At 41.1% G+C, this 18,820-nt stretch overlaps 1 protein-coding gene across 1 annotated transcript in view; it reads right to left on the bottom strand.

Moving 5' to 3' along the window:
* Positions 1–18,820, bottom strand: part of LOC122814280 (receptor-type tyrosine-protein phosphatase C-like) — a 1,011,948-nt gene that overhangs the window by 493,923 nt on the left and 499,205 nt on the right. The window lies entirely within an intron of this gene.

The following is an 18,820-nucleotide window of genomic DNA, read 5'->3' as shown; positions in this document are numbered from 1 at the left end:
GTGTGTGTGTGTGTGTGTGTGTGTGTGTGTGTGTGTGCATGTGTGTCTCTGTGTGTGTGCGTGTGTGTGTGTGTGTGTGTGTGTGTGTGTGTGTGTGTGTGTGTGTGTACGCATATGTGTGCGTGTGTGTGTGTGTGTGTGTACTCTGTGTTTTTCTGCATTCATGTATCTACCTGATTAGTCACACTATAGGCAGTTGGCAGGTTGCCAGCTCTGTATCTGTCTGTGTGTTTCTGTGTGTTGTAGCATACATGCAGGTGTGTGACCCAGTATTTCTGTGATTTTGAGTGATCATGTGGGAGCTATAGATATGTGTGTGTGTGTGTGTGTGTGTGTGTGTGTGTGTGTGTGTGTGTGTGTGTGTGTGTGTGTGTGTGTGTGTTTGTATATGTGTTTGTGTTTATGTGTGTGGTGGGGTGCCCATGCTACCAAAATGCATAGACATCACTGAGAAAGCTACATGTGGAAAAGATGATAATGCTAATTAACCATGTTCTCTCCCCAAGGCAAAATTAGTGAATTAGGTCTGACATTGAAGTGTTCTATTCAAAGGCATGGTAATGATGGTAAAATGGTATTTCCCTCTGTAGATTTTCTGTATCTCTGAATCAGAGATTCAACCTGCGTTGTCCAATTTGTGCAGGTGGAGATAATCTTTCTGAATCCTAGACAATATTTTAGAAATTTAAGTGCAAAGTCATCATTTATAGTTTTCCACATGTCTCAAAACAGCCTTTCAAATGTGTATTTCATGCAGATGAACTCTTGCTATCAATCTTAAATACAAAATAAAAAACTGATTTTCACATACTAAGTTTTTCACACACAACTCTGAATGCATACATTTTGAATATGAGTTTTCTTCTGAATCCAGTAATAGCTAATGAACCTCTTCAAATGCTGAAGTCACCCTTTCTTGCTAGATGTACAGGTTCACAGGTCTGTAACTACTTCCCATACTATTGAGCTGTGAGGATCTTAAAAAGCCTAGACTTATATTCCCATGGAAGTTTTTAGCCTTTATGTATTTTGAGGCAGGGCATGCTGCCCAAAGGTGTAAACCTTGGGTCTAGATGATTGTCACTTTTGAAGTGACACCCCAATCCCATGTGCAAAATTGGGGTTGTGGATGGATGGAAGGATGAATTTTTGACATACAAATAGCCCAGGGATGGGATGAAAAAGGATATGTAGGGAGATTGACATTTCCCCAATCAATAAGGGACAGGGCTGCTAAACCATGGGTAAATTTGCACTTACCCATTCAGTCATCCAAACAGAGTAGAAGTGCTTTATGTGAAATGGAAGATAGTTCCGTAGAAGTGTTATTTTCTGTGATACATACCAATCACTCCAACATGTTCTATTTATTTTGCAAAGGAGACTGAGATCCCTTGAGTGCGTGTTTATGATATCATTGAACTTGCAAATGTGTAATACATTTAGCAGTAAGGTCTATTGAGGCTTTATACGTGAAGCAGAGGTCACCTCTCAGCATGTATGATACTAAGAAGACAGACAAAGCTTTGAGATGATGTGCATAGTTTTTATGATTTACACCCTTATTTTTTTTAGTTCAAAAGCACTGCAGCCATTTCAGTTATCAAAAATGTTTGGACAGGTACTTACGGATAAGTGCATTATACTCAATGATCGGCCTCATGAGTGCTGATTACAGTGGAAAGATTACACCCCTGGACTCTGACACAATGCCTTTGGATATAAGTTATGTAATGAAAAAGGACTTCCTTGAAAAGTAGATTTGTGGTGATCAAATGTCCAATCACTGTTGACACATGATCCCAGATCTCTAACTACTGGATTCATTTTCGGGGTGTGTTGTCAATGTGTTATTTCAAGTGGAGTCATGATTGCTGGACATATATCACATATATACATATTTCTTAGCATTTAGTTTTGGTCTATGTTCTTTGTGAGGCTGCCAGCCCGGCTACCTGGAATTCTGTAAATAATTCTATGTCATTTGTGAATATTAATATGATTTTTATTTATTTTACATTTGTTGACCGGGATAGTCCGACTGGATATATGTCCATTTTCAGCGGAGGCCCAGGGAGAAAAGCTCCAAGATAATAATACACATTAAACATTTAATGAATGCTAGTTTCAAGCAGATTACTTGTCATAAGCAATACCAGCATTTAGTACATATAGTACTAACTTATTATAAAACACTTTACAAAACATAACATTATTTTCAAAGTTATACATACATAGCACTACATTCAGGTTTAAGACACACTGAGCAGGAGTTATACAATTGAAACCTTCCTGAAATGGTGTGTAGAAAAAAGTTAGAAGCCATTGAAGGTAAGGCACCCAAGTAATAGAGAGGTCGCTATTCGGGGTTAGTGCAAGGACATAACCAATGAGTTTTGAAGTATTTCTTGAGTTAGTTTCTGAATCGAGTTAGTGAGGGTTCTAGGGTCAAGTCAGCTAGGAGTCTGTTCCATGTTTTTCCAACAGAGTTGGCAAACAGAGTCCCCAGCTGAATAGTTGGATCTGTATGTTTGAACTAGGAGTCTAGTGGATGAGTGCAGTGGCCAGGTGCTGGTGTAGGGACTGATGATATTTTTAGTGCAGGTGTATTTTCTGGTTGGTAAAGGACTTTATATGCCACTATTAGCTGGTTGAACTGCAATAGGCTAGGCAGTACAAGCCATCCTAGGTGATTTAGGTTGTGACAGTGGTGTGTCCAGTAGGCTATGCCAGTAGCAAATCTGGCAATGTGGTTATAGCAGGATGATAGTTTATTAAGATGTGTTTTGTTTAAGTTGGAGAATAGAGGTGAGGCGTAGAGAAGAGTTGATAGCAGATGGGAATGGGCAACTGCAGTTCTAGCAAGTGGGGTAAGGAAAGGTTTGATTCTGTAAAGAGAGCCAAGTTTTTTATTAATGGTTTTGATAGTTTGATTGATATGTCCATCAAACTTCAGGTTGTTATCAATTATTACACCCAGTAATTTAGTTTGGGCTTCTGGGGAGATGATAGTGCCATTGTTAGTGGTTATGCTGAAGGATGGCAGGGGGGGGTCCTGCTGTGGGGGAGAAGAGGAGCAGCTTAGTTTTGTTGGGGTTTAGAATTAGATGTTGATTGGAAAGCCATATTTCCACTGTAATGAAGGTATTTTGGGTTAATGTGAATAGAGTAACTGGTGAGGTGTCAGAACAAATCAAGGTGCAGTCATCTGCATATTGAATGCAGGTAGCATCTGGGATGACTGAATGAAGGTCGTTGATAAAGATGGAGAAAAGAAGGGGTCTTAGTATCAAGCCCTGGGGAACTCCTAATGTGATGGGTAGACGAGATGATAGCTTGTCCTGCCATAGGACTGCCTGTTATCTGCCCTGCAGGTAGGATTGAAACCATTGGAGGGCACGGTTGTTTAAGGAGAAGGCCTTCAAGCTATTTATAAGCATTTTGTGGTCAACCATGTCAAAAGCATTGCATAGATCTAGAAAGAGTGCTGAAGATGGTTTGTTATTATTGCAGTTGTGGTTAATGATGTTAGAGAAAGACAGGAGGGCAGAAGTAGTACTCTGGTGTGGCTTAAAGCCATGCTGAAAGTTGGACAATAGCTTGTTCTGTGTGAGGCAGTCCATGAGCTGTATGTGTACACACTTCTCCATGATTTTAGTTAGAGGTGACAGAATAGCTATGGGTCCAAAGTTTGACAGTTTAGTGGAACTGCCTCCTTTATGGAGAGGTATGACACAGGAGATTTTCCATATGATGGGTACAATAGCTTCAGATATAGCTCTGTTGATCAAGATTGAGATGGGGAATGCTATGGTGTCAGCAGGCTTTTGCAGATAGTCTGCTGGGAGGAGGTTGACAGCCAGGGTGGTGGGTCTTAGTTTCTTAAGTAGGGCATGAATAAGTTGAGTAGGAACAGGTTGGAAGGTGAAGTATGTTTGGGTGCTGGGTATGGCTGCATTAGGATTAGAGCCATTGGGAGACAGTTGGCTGGCTAGAGACTGAATAGTCTCTGTGAAGAAGTTCAAGTTATTAGCAATGTCTACTGGGGATTTCTGTTGGGAAGCTGAGGGGGGGGGGGTGGAGTGGCGGTTTGGCCTGGGTGGAGTAGTTTGTTTATTCCTACCCAGAACTTTTGAGGTTTGTTTTTGTGTTTTTGCAGTCAATAGCAGTAGCAGCTCTTTTTGTCTAAGGTTATGGATTTTTTGGTGTCATTCCTTAGCTGTCTGAATCTTAGTTGATCAAGTGGGGCTTTTGTTTTTCGGTAGGTGGTCCATACATTGTTTCTGAGTGAAATTTTGGGATTGGTATCTTCAGAAAGCCATGGTGCAATATTAACTTTGGTTCTAATAGAGCAGCTGGGAACATGGGAGTTAAGAACAGCAAGGAATTTGGTGTTAAAGTATGCTACTACTTCATCTAGAGGGAGACTTTTTAGTACTGACCAGTTGCATGCCTTAAGCTCATTTTGAAACTTTGTGAGAATAAAATTCTTGTTGTTTCTTAATGTTCTATAGGTGGGTTGGTAGGAGCGTTCTTCTTGAACTTGATTACATAGGTGAGATAGTGGTCACTTAGGTCATCAGGCAAAGTGCCTGATTTATAGAATTGAAGATGGGCATTGATGAATATCCAGTCTAGGGTACTTTGCTTGTTAGTGGGTTTTCCTGTCCTGGTGGGGGAGGTCATGATTTGACTAAATTCATAGAAGTTTATGTGGGTTGTGGGGGTTTCACAAGAGCAAGTGTTCCAGTCAATGCTGAAATCCCCAAGAACGAGAAGTTATGCACTTACCATAATGTTCCATGTTTGTAGTCCATCTCGCTTACATTCTTACTGGATGAGTTCAGAGCCAAACCTCAGCTCCGACTTAGCCGATACTAAAGCTTAAGAGCTTTTACTGGCTTGAGGCTATCCCCTATCCCATGGTGCACCACAGCAATTCTCCAGATCTTGTTTGCAAAAAAGTAACTAAATACATAATAGTGATTATTCTATCAATAACTATGTACATATAAACAAAAAGGATTTTGTTTTACTATCCATGGCATATGGACAGACAACTATAACAAGGTCAGACAGCAAAGTGGATAGTCCACCAGTTCATCCAGGATACAGGAAGGGGGAAGGAGGGTGGGACGCAAGAATGTAGGTGAGATACACTACAAACATGGAACATTATGGTAAATACATAACTTCTCGATGTTATGTAGTCCTATCTCGCCGTAATTCTTGCTGGATTGGACAACATCCCCAGCACCTTTTTCCCGGGTGGCTCAAGCAAAGAGACTGTTTAGCACAGTGGAGCCAAAGGATGACCTGTCCCGGGAGGCCAAATCTAATTTATAATGAGTTGCAAAAGTATGAGGTCTTGCCCATGTAGCTGCTGCCAAATAGTATCAATTGGAAATTTGGATTTGAAGGCATATGAAGCTGATACTGTTCTAGTTGAATGGCCTCTTACCTTAGCAGGTAATTGTTTCCCAGCACTTTTGTAAGCAAATGAAATGCAGTCTGAAAGCCATTTAGACAAAGTTGCTTTGGAAATGGGCAAGCCTTTGTTTTTCTCTGAGAAGGAAACAAACAATTGATCCGATTTCCTGAAATCTTTAGTCCTGTGCAGGTAATATCAGAGAATTCTATGGACATCTAGTTGATGCAGTCTGTATTCTGATTTATTACTATAATTGGGGAAGAATACTGGTAATTCAATAGTTGTGTTTAGATTATGTTCTGAGCATACCTTAGGGAGAAAGAAGGATTAGTTCTTAAAGAAACTCTGTCCTTATAAAAAATAATATATGGAGGTCAAATGGTCAGAGCTTGCAGTTCTGAAACCCTCCTAGCAGATGTTATAGCTACTAAGAACAATGTCTTCCAAGACAACAATTTCAAGTCAGATGAAGAAGCCGGTTCAAATGGTGGTGAAATCAAAGAGGTCAGAACTAAGTTTAAGTCCCAGGGCTACTGAGGTTGCCTGATTGGAGACCTGAGAAGGAGGACTCCTTTCAAAAAGGTTTTACATAAACAGTGGGACATAATAGAGTTTCCCATTTTACCAAAATGATAATTTGAGATGGCAGCCAACTGAACTCTAATGGTAGCAGCTGCAGCTCTTTCTTGAAAAATTGATGTGAGGAAGGACAGAATAGACTCTATGGGAGTTGAGTAGGGATTTATGCCTTGTTTTGACGCCCAAATGGAAAACCTTTTCCATTTGCTGGAGTATCATTTTTTGGTGGAAGGTTTGTGGGAAGAAATGAGGATGTGTTTTACAGTAGGAGAAAGGGATATACACCTGGCTATTCTTGGAACTGGAGCAGCCATGCTGTCAATTTCTGGGTTTGGATGGTAGGATGGAACTGACCTGACTGGTGAATCAGGAGGTCCAGAAATGTTTCCAGAATCCATGGTTCCTCCAAGAGATAACACCACAGGAAGAGGAACCAGACTTGGCGAGGCCAGTAAGGAGCAATGAGGATCAAGGTATTCTTCAACAGTTTTGCTTTCTGAATCACATTGGGTATGAGGGGAAAGGGTGGAAAAGCATAAAGAAATCCTGGAGGCCAATTGTGGACCAGAGCGTCCCTGGGTGACATCCCCAGATGGGGAATAAGGGCAAAGTAGTTGCTGCATTTGGTTTTCATGTATGTGGCGAACAGATCACAGCAAGGGTGGCCCCATGTGTGGAAAATCTCTTCTGTAGCTTCTGTTTTCAGGGACCACTCGTGTGGCATCAGAATTGCTCAACTCAGTTTGTTTGCTATCACATTGGATTTCCCCGGAATGTCCGTTGCTACCAGAAAACATTGAGAGTCCATCGCCCATTTCCATACTCTTTGTGCCACTCGACAAAGTGGGTAAGACTTGGTTCCCCATTGCTTGTTTATGTACCATACTACTGACATGTTGTCTATTTGAATTGCAATTATCCCGGTGAGAAGAGAACTGTGAAGTGCTTGCAACGCATATAGCACTGCTCTCATCTCCAGAACATTTATGTGCAAGTGGTTCTCGTGATCCTGCCAGATACCTTGGACCATCATTCCCAGATAATGCCTCCCCCACCCTTTTTGGGAAGTGTCTGTGATCAAGACTGCATTTTGTTGAGGGAGAACAAAGGGACATCCTAGATAAAGCTGATCTGTATGTAACCACCATGTTAGATCCTTCTTGGAGAAATTTGTAATGAGTATTTGATGGAACTAGGGTAGATCCTGCATTGACCACTGGGCAAATAGTAGCCACTGAAGCACTCTCATGTGTAGATGGGCTAGGGGAACTAAAAGAATGGTGGACACTATAGTACCTAGAAAATGAAGAACTATCCTGGTCTGTACTTTGTCTTTGGTCGCAAGAATATGACTTGGTTGTGCAATGATTCTATCCTTTCTGGTGTCAGTTTTGCTGTCATGGTGGTTGAGTCTAGGTCTGATCCTAAGAAGACAATATGCTGTGATGGAGATAAGGTGGATTTTTTTAGATTTACTGGAATTCCTAATCTGGCGCACAAGGATAGAGTCTCATCCCTGGCTCTGATTAGTTGGTGCTTGGTGGTAGTGTTGAGGAGCCAGTCGTCTAAGTACAGAAACACCTAGAATCTCTGACGTCTCAGGTGAGCCGTGACCACCGCCATACATTTGGTGAACACTCTGGGGGCTGTAGTGAGGACAAAGGGCAGTGCTCAAAACTGAAAATGACTGGCTCCCAGCCAAAAGCGTAGGTGTCTTCTGGAGTGTCTGTCCATTTTGATATGGTATTACACGTCCTGAAGATCTACGGAGCACATCCAATTGTCTTTTCCGATAAACGTAAAAATTGACTACAGAGTGATCATTTGGAACTTTGATTTTTTTACAGACTTGTTAAGCTTGGTGAGATCTAGAATTGATCTCCAGTCCCCGGTCTTTTTTGGAACTAAAAAGAATCGTAAGTTCCGGATCCTATTTGCTCTGTGGGGACTTCTTGGATGGCTCTTTTTTGAAGCAACAAGATAACCCCTAATGTTGCACATTCTATCTGATTGGATGGTACATCTGGTAAAGACTGATTTGTATCAGGATCAGAAACAAAAGGAATGAGGTAACCTCTGGAAATTATATTTTGTACCCATCGATCTTGAGAAATTTGTAGCCAGATGCTTGGGTACAGTGAGAAACGACCCCCGATTTCCTTCAGAGATGGACAGTTGGGCAACCCTTCAGGGGTGATGAAAGGGCTGATCACAGAAAACTTCTCTATCACCCTGGTGTTGTGGACCCCCTCTGCCGCAAGAGCGGCACCCTCCATTATAACCTCCCCCTCTGCCTCTAGGGGAGGGTTGGCTGTGTGCTTGAGGGAAACCTTTTTGGGATTTATGGAACCACATTTTCCCTCCTGTTTGACCCTTGGGATAGGGTCTGGAAAGAAGGAAAAAATGATCTCCCACAGCAGATAAGGTTTTCTCTTCCTGCTCACACCTGGTCAAAGTCTCTTTTACCTGAGGTGCAAAAAGAGTTAAACCATCAAAGGGGATGTTGGTAAAGGCAGACTTGAAGGACTCCGTAAAATTGCATAGATGCATCCAGGAATGTCTCCTAAGAGATATTTCTGATGTGGCCACCCTGTTCACTCCATCAGCTGTGTAAGAAATCAGCCTCATGGAGGAGGTAGCAATAGAGGTAAGGGTAGAGAGCTGTGAAAATACCTTGTCAGCAGATCCCGAAGCTACTAAACCCTGAAGGGTATCTCCCAACTCTTTTAGGAGATCCCTTTGTAGCCTAGTAAAATGGGACAGGTAGTTCAGCGATCGTAAGGTAAAAGCTGCCAAAGAAAAAGTATGCTTTCCATACCTATCCATCATCCTAGACTCTTTATTAGGAGGATGGATATTTTGCCTCAGATAACTCCTCCTTTGTGACTGCTGCTACCACCATAGCATCTACAGGTACTCCCTTGGTTAGAAAAGTTTTGTCTTTTGGAGCAGTAATAAATTTATTAGGCCTCCTTGGGACAGGCCCCACTGTGTCCGGAGAGGTCCAAGCTTTCAGAGATATGTATGTAGCTAAATGTTTTTCACTAGTTTGTTTAATTGTACCACTGCAATTAATGTTTTTTTTTTTTTTTGATGTAGAGCTTTTCTCCCCAGGCCTCCGCTGAAAATGGACATATATCCAGTTGGACTAGCCCAGTCAACAAATGTAAAATAAATAAAATAAAGTTGGTCATACAGAAGGTGGAAGGTCAGAAACCAAAAGCCTCAAGGTACACTGATTAATCCTCAGTAGGGTTAGAGGTCTTTCAATCACCCCTCTGTCTTAGGATTTGTAGGATGTCCACAAAAGAGACATCCTCAGAGGGGGATCTTAGGAACCCTTCTGACTCATCCAAATCAGTGACAGACTCAGGTGAGTCAATATGCTTCCTCTTACAAACTCTATTCCTAGGGACTTCGCCAGTGGGGTAATCTGGGGAGGTTTCAGTAGAGGGAACACCTTCTATGGGAGCTCCTTGGGGCTCTGGTTCCCTATGCTTAGGGGCAAGCGGGGGAGAAGAGACTGCTATCAGCTGCTGTAGGGACATTGGGTCCAATGGCAGGGCTTTAGTACTTGACAAAGCTCTCTCTATCACCTCGAAAGCCTTACCACCCCGCTCCAAAGAAGACTTCCACTCTGAGGAAGAGGAAGGTCAATTCCAAACTGGAGGAGCAGGCTCCAAAGGGGAAGTGGGAGCCAAGCTCATGCGAGCCGAAGCACCGAGAGGCAGGGTTGGATCAGAAGAAAAACCTGGGTGATTATCCCTTCTGGAGTCGACCGGACAGCGTCGGCTCCCAGACCCCTTGGCTCCAGACTGAACTGATTAAGTTAGAGTTATCAGTTCTGAGGAAGAGTTCCCGGAATTGAGGGTTCCAGTACAATATGACACGAAACATTAGACTCCAAAAGCGAGGCAGTCGGAGGAGGAACAGTAGGCTGAGGATGACAGGGATCTGAAACCTTTGGGTCTGGAGAAGCTAAAATTTTACCAGTGCTGGGTTACAGAGCAGCTTCTTCACCATGCACTCTACATCCTCATCAGATAGTGTCCTGGAGGAATGGGTGGAGATAGATGGAGATCTCCTCCTTTCCAAAATAGGAGATCTTAATGTTGGTGAAACTGTTTCCATGATTGGTGAATGTCTCGACAAAGATGACTGTCTCAGAGCCGATGAAACAGATGGCATGAGACCAAAGGAGCAGAATCAGAGCCAGAACTCTTTGGCTCCGTCACTTTTGATTTTTTTATTGGTTCCAAAGCAGGAGCCGATGGAGATTTCCTTTTTTGATTTTTAGAGACCGTCTGACCTTCTTCCAGCTGTTCTTGGAAGGAACTTCTCATCAGACCCCTATCAATTAGCTTCCTTTTACATTCATTAAGAACCCTGGTGCTGAAAGCATGACAAAAGGTACAGGGTTCTTGCCAATGAGGCTCCCCAAGACAATACACACAACTGGTGTGACTGTCGGTCAACGACATTTTCTGAGAACACTTATCACACTTTTTAAAGCCAGAAGGGTGGTGTTCTCTGTGTTCTCTATCTTTATCCTTTGACATGAAAAGGAAAAACAGAAACAAATATGACAATACTACTACAACTATAAAGACATATCATTTATTTATTTATTTATTTTTCTATGACGAAGGCCCTCTAATTTAAATGGGCAACTACAGCCCTCTAACTTAAATGGGCCATGCAATCCTTAAAGAAAGGGACAAGGGATGCTAACACTCATGCAATCACTCTAGATAATAAAGGTAAAACTATTACTAAGAAAGAATAAGAAATATAGGAAAAATATCAAAACTTTTGAACTTAGCCAACGGACCTGTAAAAAAGATAACATCGAAACTTTTGTGGCAAACTAGATCTGGGGAATTGCCGTGGTGCACCATGGGATAGGGGATAGCCTTGATCCAGTAAAAGCTTTTGTGCTTTAGTATCGGCCAAATCAAAGCTGAGGTTCGGCTCTGAACCCATCCACCAAGAATTATGGAGAGATAGAACTACATAACATCAGTTGTCTCTTGGGGGGATAGATACTGCATAACCAATATAAGAAGTCTTCTATCTAAAGTTTCTGTGTTCCTCCCTTGGGGAATGTAGAGACAGACAAAGTTTATATTTTTGTTTTTATTCATTTGTAGTTTTGAAATAAGAATCTCAGCATTATTGAACTGGGATGGCTGTTGGGTGTCTATGCTGACAGATAGGGTAGACTTGTAAAGTATGGCTACCCCACCGCCCTTTCTTGTGGTACGGTCTAGTTGAAACATATTATACCCTGGTGGCAGAATCTCATGATCCTTGGTGGCAGGCTTTAGCCACATTTCTGTTAGGCATAACATATCTGGGGAATGAACAGCTAAGAGGGCATGCAGATGCTGAGTTTTGTTATTTCTGCTGCTAATGTTTAGATGGAAGGCCAACAGTGAATTAGGAGGTCTATTTGTTGGAGCTATGTTGGTAGGGGATATAGTAGGGGGATTAGGGTCAACAGGTGGGAATGGACTAGGGTTTGGGGTGGATGTCACCATCCTTTGTGAGGTAGTGGTGTATCCACGGCCGGCCTTAGGCATAGGCGAACTAGGCGCCCGCCTAGGGCGCTGTAAATGTCAGCCTCTTAAAGGGCGCAGTTTTTATTTATTTTAATTAATAAGTTTGCGCTCTTCTCAGCGATCTGCCCTGCTGAAGTGTAACCGGAAGCCAGAACTCTGGGGGAGGGGAGTGAGCGCCCTCTCACTTAACAGCTGCAGGTTGGCCAGGACAGTTAAAAAAAAAAAAAGTTACTTCGCATTTAATGCCTCGTTTTTTTTCATATATACTGACTTGTGAAATCCTTTGTTTTTCTGGTGTAGCCCACCCCCACTTATTACATCACATCTTCCCTACGTATACATAAGTCCCCTAGAACCAAGGGCGCCATAATTTACACTGATACGATTTGTTGGGGTTTGGAAATTAGAATATTGTAAAACAGGATAGATCAAACTTAAAATACAGTTTAAAGCTGTTCTGAATTGCTCTGCCTTTTCTCCGCTCCACAGTTGACTATAGCATTTTTGGGCTGGGCCGGTAGTTCCATTTCCCTTCCGTCATTGCGGGGAGACTGTATCTTGTTTCTATTTGGGGCTGTTCCTTTTTCTCGTGAGTCCACAATTTTACTGTTTTTTCTTTCCTTGTTTCTTTCACTGGGGCGTGAGGTAACTGCTGCAAAAAGCAACTGAACTCCTGTTGTGTGGCATACTGTAGACAGAAATTACCAAGTGCAAAAAAAAGTTTTGTAAGAGCAGCTACCGCTCAAGTTGTTATATTTGCTTTAACGAGTGACTTGGGCATTAATTCTGTAGAACGGGTGGGTACGACGCGGGCTGCTGCACTTTTATCTGGGTAAGAACAGTATGTTACACCTTTTCTTAACATATGTCTAATTTTTATTTACTTTTTGTCAGTCTTATATTTTACTGATTACTTGATGTTAACCAGTGGCTCCCAATAATGACAGAGGACGGCCTTAATGTTTGTATGGTTGAAATAGGGGGTTAAAACTGGGGGTTGACGCCGACCTTAATAAGCAGTAGAAATGTTCATGTATGTACTCTTTTGGTGTTGTTTATAGTAACAGCAGAACTTTTGAAATCAAAATTCAGACTATTCTTGCTATTGAAATGCCTTGCAGGTTGTAGTCAGGACCACATTCTGGACTATTGTTTGGGTACCATTATAGTCAGTGAGGCAGGTAGGAATGGTTGTAAGAAACAGGTAAGGAGCCTGGCTTGATTATGTGGTATGTTGCTAGTGTTGGTGTATGTTGTGCAGTAATTGGTACCACATTAATTGCATTTCCTTATTAAAATGATTGTTGGGCACTGATTTGACTAGATTTGCCCTTAAGTGTCTGAATGCTTTAATACTTGCTTACTGCTTTTATGCTGTCAGTAGTTTTTGTCATTGGTACTGTCATATAGGTAGTGTTTGTTTCTGTTAATGTTTTGATATTACCCATTCCCAGTACTTGCTGCTACTGAATGGGGAGATGAGAATATTGACAACTCTGATTGCATTTAAAAATGCAGCTGCGGTTACCTATGTGGCTGGAGTATGTTTTCCACTTTTAACATTAAAACACATTTAATGCATTCCTAAATTATTGGATTACAAAACTGTAAGTTCACAGTAATAGTTATTAAATGTGGTTTGCCACAAATGCCCCCTGTCATTAAGCAGTGCATTCCAGAGGCAGGCTTCTTGGGCTACATTCTACAGTGTATTGTTGCTTTGAATTATGGAAGTGTGGCAAATTGATGGATTTGCTAATCACTTATGTTTATTTATTTCACATTTGTTAATTGGGTTTGTCCAACTGAGTTTGCAAACCCATTGCATTTGCTAATAAAACAATATGCACACAGTATTATAACACTGATCAACAAATGACATTGTAATAATTGGCTTACAATTTGTTCCTTCAGCCTTGATGCTTGGAACCCAGGCACTACATTTGTATTTTAACTTATTTGTAGGAATCTATGTGACTGTGATGTTAGTTAGTCATTTTTTGGGGGGGGTGTAGACACCTGAGTCATCCAGTACAAAATGTCTTCAGTTGTATTGCCGTTTTCTCTTCAGGCAGCCAGAACCAGTAATTCTTTACAGTGGGATGCATGCCATTGTACTAATAGTGTCACAGCATTTTAGCATAGTGGTGTGGTTCTATACAAAGAAAATAGAGAAAGGGAATAATCTTGTACTTTTCAAACATTATCTGAATGTATGGGTAGCTGCAAAATGACCCTGGTTTAGCAGTCTTGTTCTTGGCTGTGGCAAAATGTAAATATTCTGCTCATTTTGATTTTTATTTTATTTTAAATTTGACTGTGATAGTCCGACTGGATACATATCCATTTTCAGCAGAGGCCCCGGAGAAAAGCTCCAAACTTAAAGACAAGCAAGTTACAGTATATGCACAAACATGGTATTAATGTACAAGTTAATCTCACATTTCAAGCGTATGAATACAGTTTATATACAGAAGTGTATATAAATATGTTGGTCTCTTATCAAACCTATAGTTGTAGCTTGTATGCAGAGTATCTGCAAAGATATTAGTTTCTCTTTTCAAACCTTGCTGTAAGAGGGTAGTTGCTATAAATAAAATTGCAGGATTATGGAAGTGGATGAGGCTTTACTCAGGGTTAGAGCAAGGACATAACTAGTGAGTTTTAAAATACTGTTTAGATTTTTTTCAGCTGATTAAGGGAGGGGATCACAGTAAGGTCAGATGGGAGCGAATTCCTGGTTTTGCCTACTGAATTAGGGTAAGTAAGAGTAACTGGTGATTAACAATGTCAAAGGCCTTGGAAAGATGGAGAAATAGATTGTTACGATTGGAATTTATGACATTTAGAAAAGGAGAGGATGGCTGAGGTGTTACTGTGCTGTGGTCTAAATCCATGCTGAAAGTTGGCCAGAAGATTATTTTGAATAAATTAGTGTAAGAGTTTATGGATACACTTTTCCATAATTTTAGCCAGAGGGAAAGGATAGCTATTGGTCTATAGTTTTTTCAGTTCAATGAAGCTGCCACCTTTATGGATGGGTATGCCATGGGACATTTTCTGGATAGAGGCTTCAGTTATTCTGTTTATCATGTTTTACAACTTGGGTATACTACATTAAAATGTTTTGTTGTGAAAGGTTCAAAACAGTGATTTGAAATGTTTTACAGTCACATTTGTTACCACTTCTATGTTTAGTTGGGTGATTGTCGGAGTCACACCATCTCCCTGCAATGACAATACCTTATGGTTCAACAAACTCTGTAATGGTTCCTGTTTGTCTTGCTCTGTCAGTTTTCTTCAAACAAGTATAGGGATAATTCTAATTGCAAAGTCTTTCTTGATGGTCTTGTTTTAGGGGAGGCTTAGTTGACGGACTTTTCTCTACTTTAAATCTAAGTACTAACTGCAAGGACACTGCATGTGAGGAGAGTACAGTGTTATCTCAATCTTTTGAAATGACAGTTCATAGCCTCTAAAACATGTTCCTTATCCTCACTAGCCCTCTTTAAGAGGAACCTGGACAACTGGATGGGAGACTGAAAATATGCCCGTGGGATCCCACCTCTGTCCCTGCTGCTGGACAGGGAAAACAGGTGCTGACTTTGTGTGTGCATGGGTGAAATTCTTGTCTAGGCTTTAGGGCCTCCGTGCCAGTAGCCTAGTGACCCATCTGTGGGTGTGGCTCAAATAGGGGTGTTCTTTGAGTTCAGTGTGGGTGGGGCTTAAGGGGCGCCAGAGCAGTACTTCGCCTAGGGCGCCGTTTCAGCTAAGGCCGGCCCTGGGTGTATCCTGAGTATGAGTTTTAAGATTTTGAATAAAGTTTTGTAATAGTGTTTAGTTTTAGGACTAATGTAACTAGGTCTAGTAAGATGGTAGTATTTAGGGGTTAAGGAGGTAAGCATGAGGGGAGTGAGTAAGGGTGCATTATTATCTGTTGTAGATGGGATGGATGTTTGGAATTTAGGGTAGTGGAAACCTGGGTTACTCTGATATTCGTAGGTGGTAAGGAGATATGGGATGAGTAACAGTGGTAGTAGTAGAGTTAATAAGAGTATTTTGGGTGATAGCATAGCTACTGAATGAGGTTTGAAACTTAGGCAAAAGGAATAGTAGAGTTAGAGGACAGGTGGTATCTGGTTGAGGGTGGTGCTGTTGAGTGACAAGTTGTTACCGATTGGTTTAAAAAAGGTGGGTGTTGTCTAGTACTAATAAATGTAGCACCACCAAGGGCGGGAGGAATTTGGGGGCAGGGTGGTGTGTGAAGCAATCCCGAGCAAAGCGAGGGCAAGCAGAGCAGGGATAAACTAATGCCTATACTAAGTTGTAGCAGTTTAACCTGTTTGAGGAAAGAGGGGGTGGGGGAAAAGAGAAGGCAGTAGGAGTGGTTAGAGGGAGACCTTGATTGACTCAAGACAACACATCAGAGGTCATTTTAATGTAAGGGCCTAAAACCTGCACTCAGCACTTTACAGTTACTTATGTTTAGCAGGAAAGACAGACCAACAGTATACAATTTTGATTTTTACAAGGGTTACTTGTTCAAATGTCAGACAAATAATTAAATCTTTCAAACAGGAATCTATGTCTGAGTGTAGAAAGCCAGAAAGGTACAAGATATACCTGTAAAATTGTCTTTCAAATGTAAGAAAACTATATGTTATGTGGATATGAAACTACTGGTGCAGAAGTGTGTGTTGGGCTGTATGTTATGTACTGAGCTTCAAGAATGTAACCACAGTGTACCCTACTGGAAAAGAACAGAAATGTATATAAACTATATGCCTATGCAAATGTATGTTTTGATGGTAAAAGCTGGAACATACAGATTTAACCCTCAAGAAAATAAGCTGAAATTGTTTACGAGATTGTTTACAATTGTGTTATCTCAGTTTCAGCTCAGCAAGAAGGCAGGATGTCTAGAGCTAAAGTTTTCTATTGTCTTGAAACAGAAATAATTACTGGGTTTAAAATGTAAAAGTGCTCAACTGTTTTAAGACTTCCAGTTCTAGGCAAACATCTGAGAGATATGTATTTTTGACATAGAGGTGCTAAATTCCAAGTTTCTGTTAGCCTGGGAACTTAAGACAGGTGACAAAGAATGATGTCATCCCAAACTGACCCAGCAGTAAAATGTGGCATTAATTTAAGAACTTTCTCAAAGAAAAAGTTTGTGCATTTTGTATCTTGTCTTTGGACCTGAAAACATCCATTCAGCACTTCCCATCTGCATTTGCCTTGCTCGTAACTAAGTTATTTAGAACATAGTTTCTTTTGAGATAGTTAGGAAGATAGTGAAGATTAGCTTAGATGCTTTCTGTATTTATTTGAGACTGTCCTGAAATGTTGTTTTAGAATATTTCCAGTGATTCTGAACTCTGTTGTCACTGTGTTGAGTTATTGAGTATTGTCTTGTGCTTTTATTATTTATTATTAAATATATTTAAACCTTTTAATTGTGTCTGGATTGTTTAAAGATATTTAAGGTCTTAGGGTACTTGCATATGTATTTGGTTACAATGTATAGGCCACTCCAATACCCTTAAAAATCTTGGACACACTTACCATTTGGATAATAGTAACATCACACAGTAGGATTAGTCACCCTTTTGTAAGGGCCTTATAGTAGCTGATAAATAAGGGTAGTTAGTGGCAGTGATAACTACCTTACAATCTGAGCAGAAGGGGGCATAGCTAGTAAACCTGTGCCAGCCTTCATGTTTGTATATAAATCAAATCTCAAAGTGTGTGTTTGTGTGTGTGTGTGTGTGTGTGTGTGTGTGTGTGTGTGTGTGTGTGTGTGTGTGTGTGTGTGTGTGTGTGTGTGTGTGTGCATGTGTGGGTCAGTTACTTGGGCCAGGACCTCAAGTACTGGTTTGACAGAGAGGATGCTGGAGGTTCTGGCTTGACCACTCGGCTGAGATTTTAACCCTAAAGCTATGCCAGTGGGAGTCTTATTGAGGATCTGGAGAAAGAGGGAGAAACCCGCTCTCAGACTGACTGTGATCTCTGTGTGCTCTTAAGGGAAATTATACTTTACTGTGTGTGTACTTGTCATCCTCCCAATGTGCAAGTCCCTCACTGTTGCTAGTGGTGACAATTGAGGCTCCTTGATTACTGGGCCAGTGCAGGGGCATCACATATTAATTGTTTTGCAGTGGTGGGATACCCATATCACATATTAATTGGTTGACGGTGGTGAGACAGCCACCTCATATTTTAATAGGCTTGTAGTGGTGTGAATATTGAATTCCTGTAGCTTGTGTACAGTGGTCACTGAAGGTGTTTGTACTCTTAATAAGCCACACAGTAAACATTCAGAGTGCAAATCACAATTGTTTTATTTTTTTTTTTGTTAGCTTAGTTAGTCAGGGAGAGCAAGTAAGCATGTCAGGTGAGGAGTATAGCAAGCTGACAAGGAGCCATTTGGCTGAAATGTGCCAGGCTAAAGGATTGGTGCATGCCAACCTGACTAAAGCAGACATGTTTGCAGCTTTAGTCACAGCTGCATCACAGAAAAGGAACCAGGAGGACAATCAGACTGGCCGTGGAGATGTACAACTCTCAGAAAATGGACAGCTCAACCTTTCTACAGAGGACTTAAAAATCTGTCTGCAGTTAAAGAGATGAGTTGGAGGTCAAGCATTTGGAAATAGGAGCAGCAGAGAGACTGAGACATCTGGAGGCTGAGGAAAATGAGAGGCAGAGGCAACATTAAAAGGAGATGCTGCTTTTCTTCAGAGTCATGGAGGTAATGGGGAAGGGAGTAACCGAACCCCAGAAGCAACAAAGGTCAGAAAATTTCTTACATAATTTACAAAGGGGGCTAATTTTGATAGTTTTATTCATATGTTTAAGAGAGTATGTAAACAGTATAATGTTGATCAAGGGCTCTGTTTACGGTTCCTGACCACCTTACTCCATGGTAAAGCTTTAATTGTTCTTTCCAAATTATCTGATGGTGATTGTTTAAATTATAATGTTGTAAAAAAAAACTGTTTCCTAGAATGTTTTAAGTTAACACCTGAAGCTTATAGGAAAAAGTTTTGCGAGTATAAGCGCAATGCAGATGAAAGTGTGTGTGTGAATATGTTGCTAAACTAAGCACTTATTTTCATAGGTGGGTGAGTGGATATGAGGTCACCACTTTTGAAGAGATGGCAGACCTTTTGGTGAGTGAACAAGCCCTCAGCACTTTGCCTTAGGACATGAGAATCTGATTAGCTGATAGACAACCCACTACAGCAGA

Source organism: Protopterus annectens, chromosome 10.part0, assembly GCF_019279795.1.
Source record: "Protopterus annectens isolate FY-2018-M chromosome 10.part0, PAN1.0, whole genome shotgun sequence".
NCBI classification, from domain to species: domain Eukaryota; kingdom Metazoa; phylum Chordata; order Ceratodontiformes; family Protopteridae; genus Protopterus; species Protopterus annectens.
Note: the sequence above shows the minus strand (reverse complement) of the source record. Positions and strands in the feature narration are given on the sequence as shown.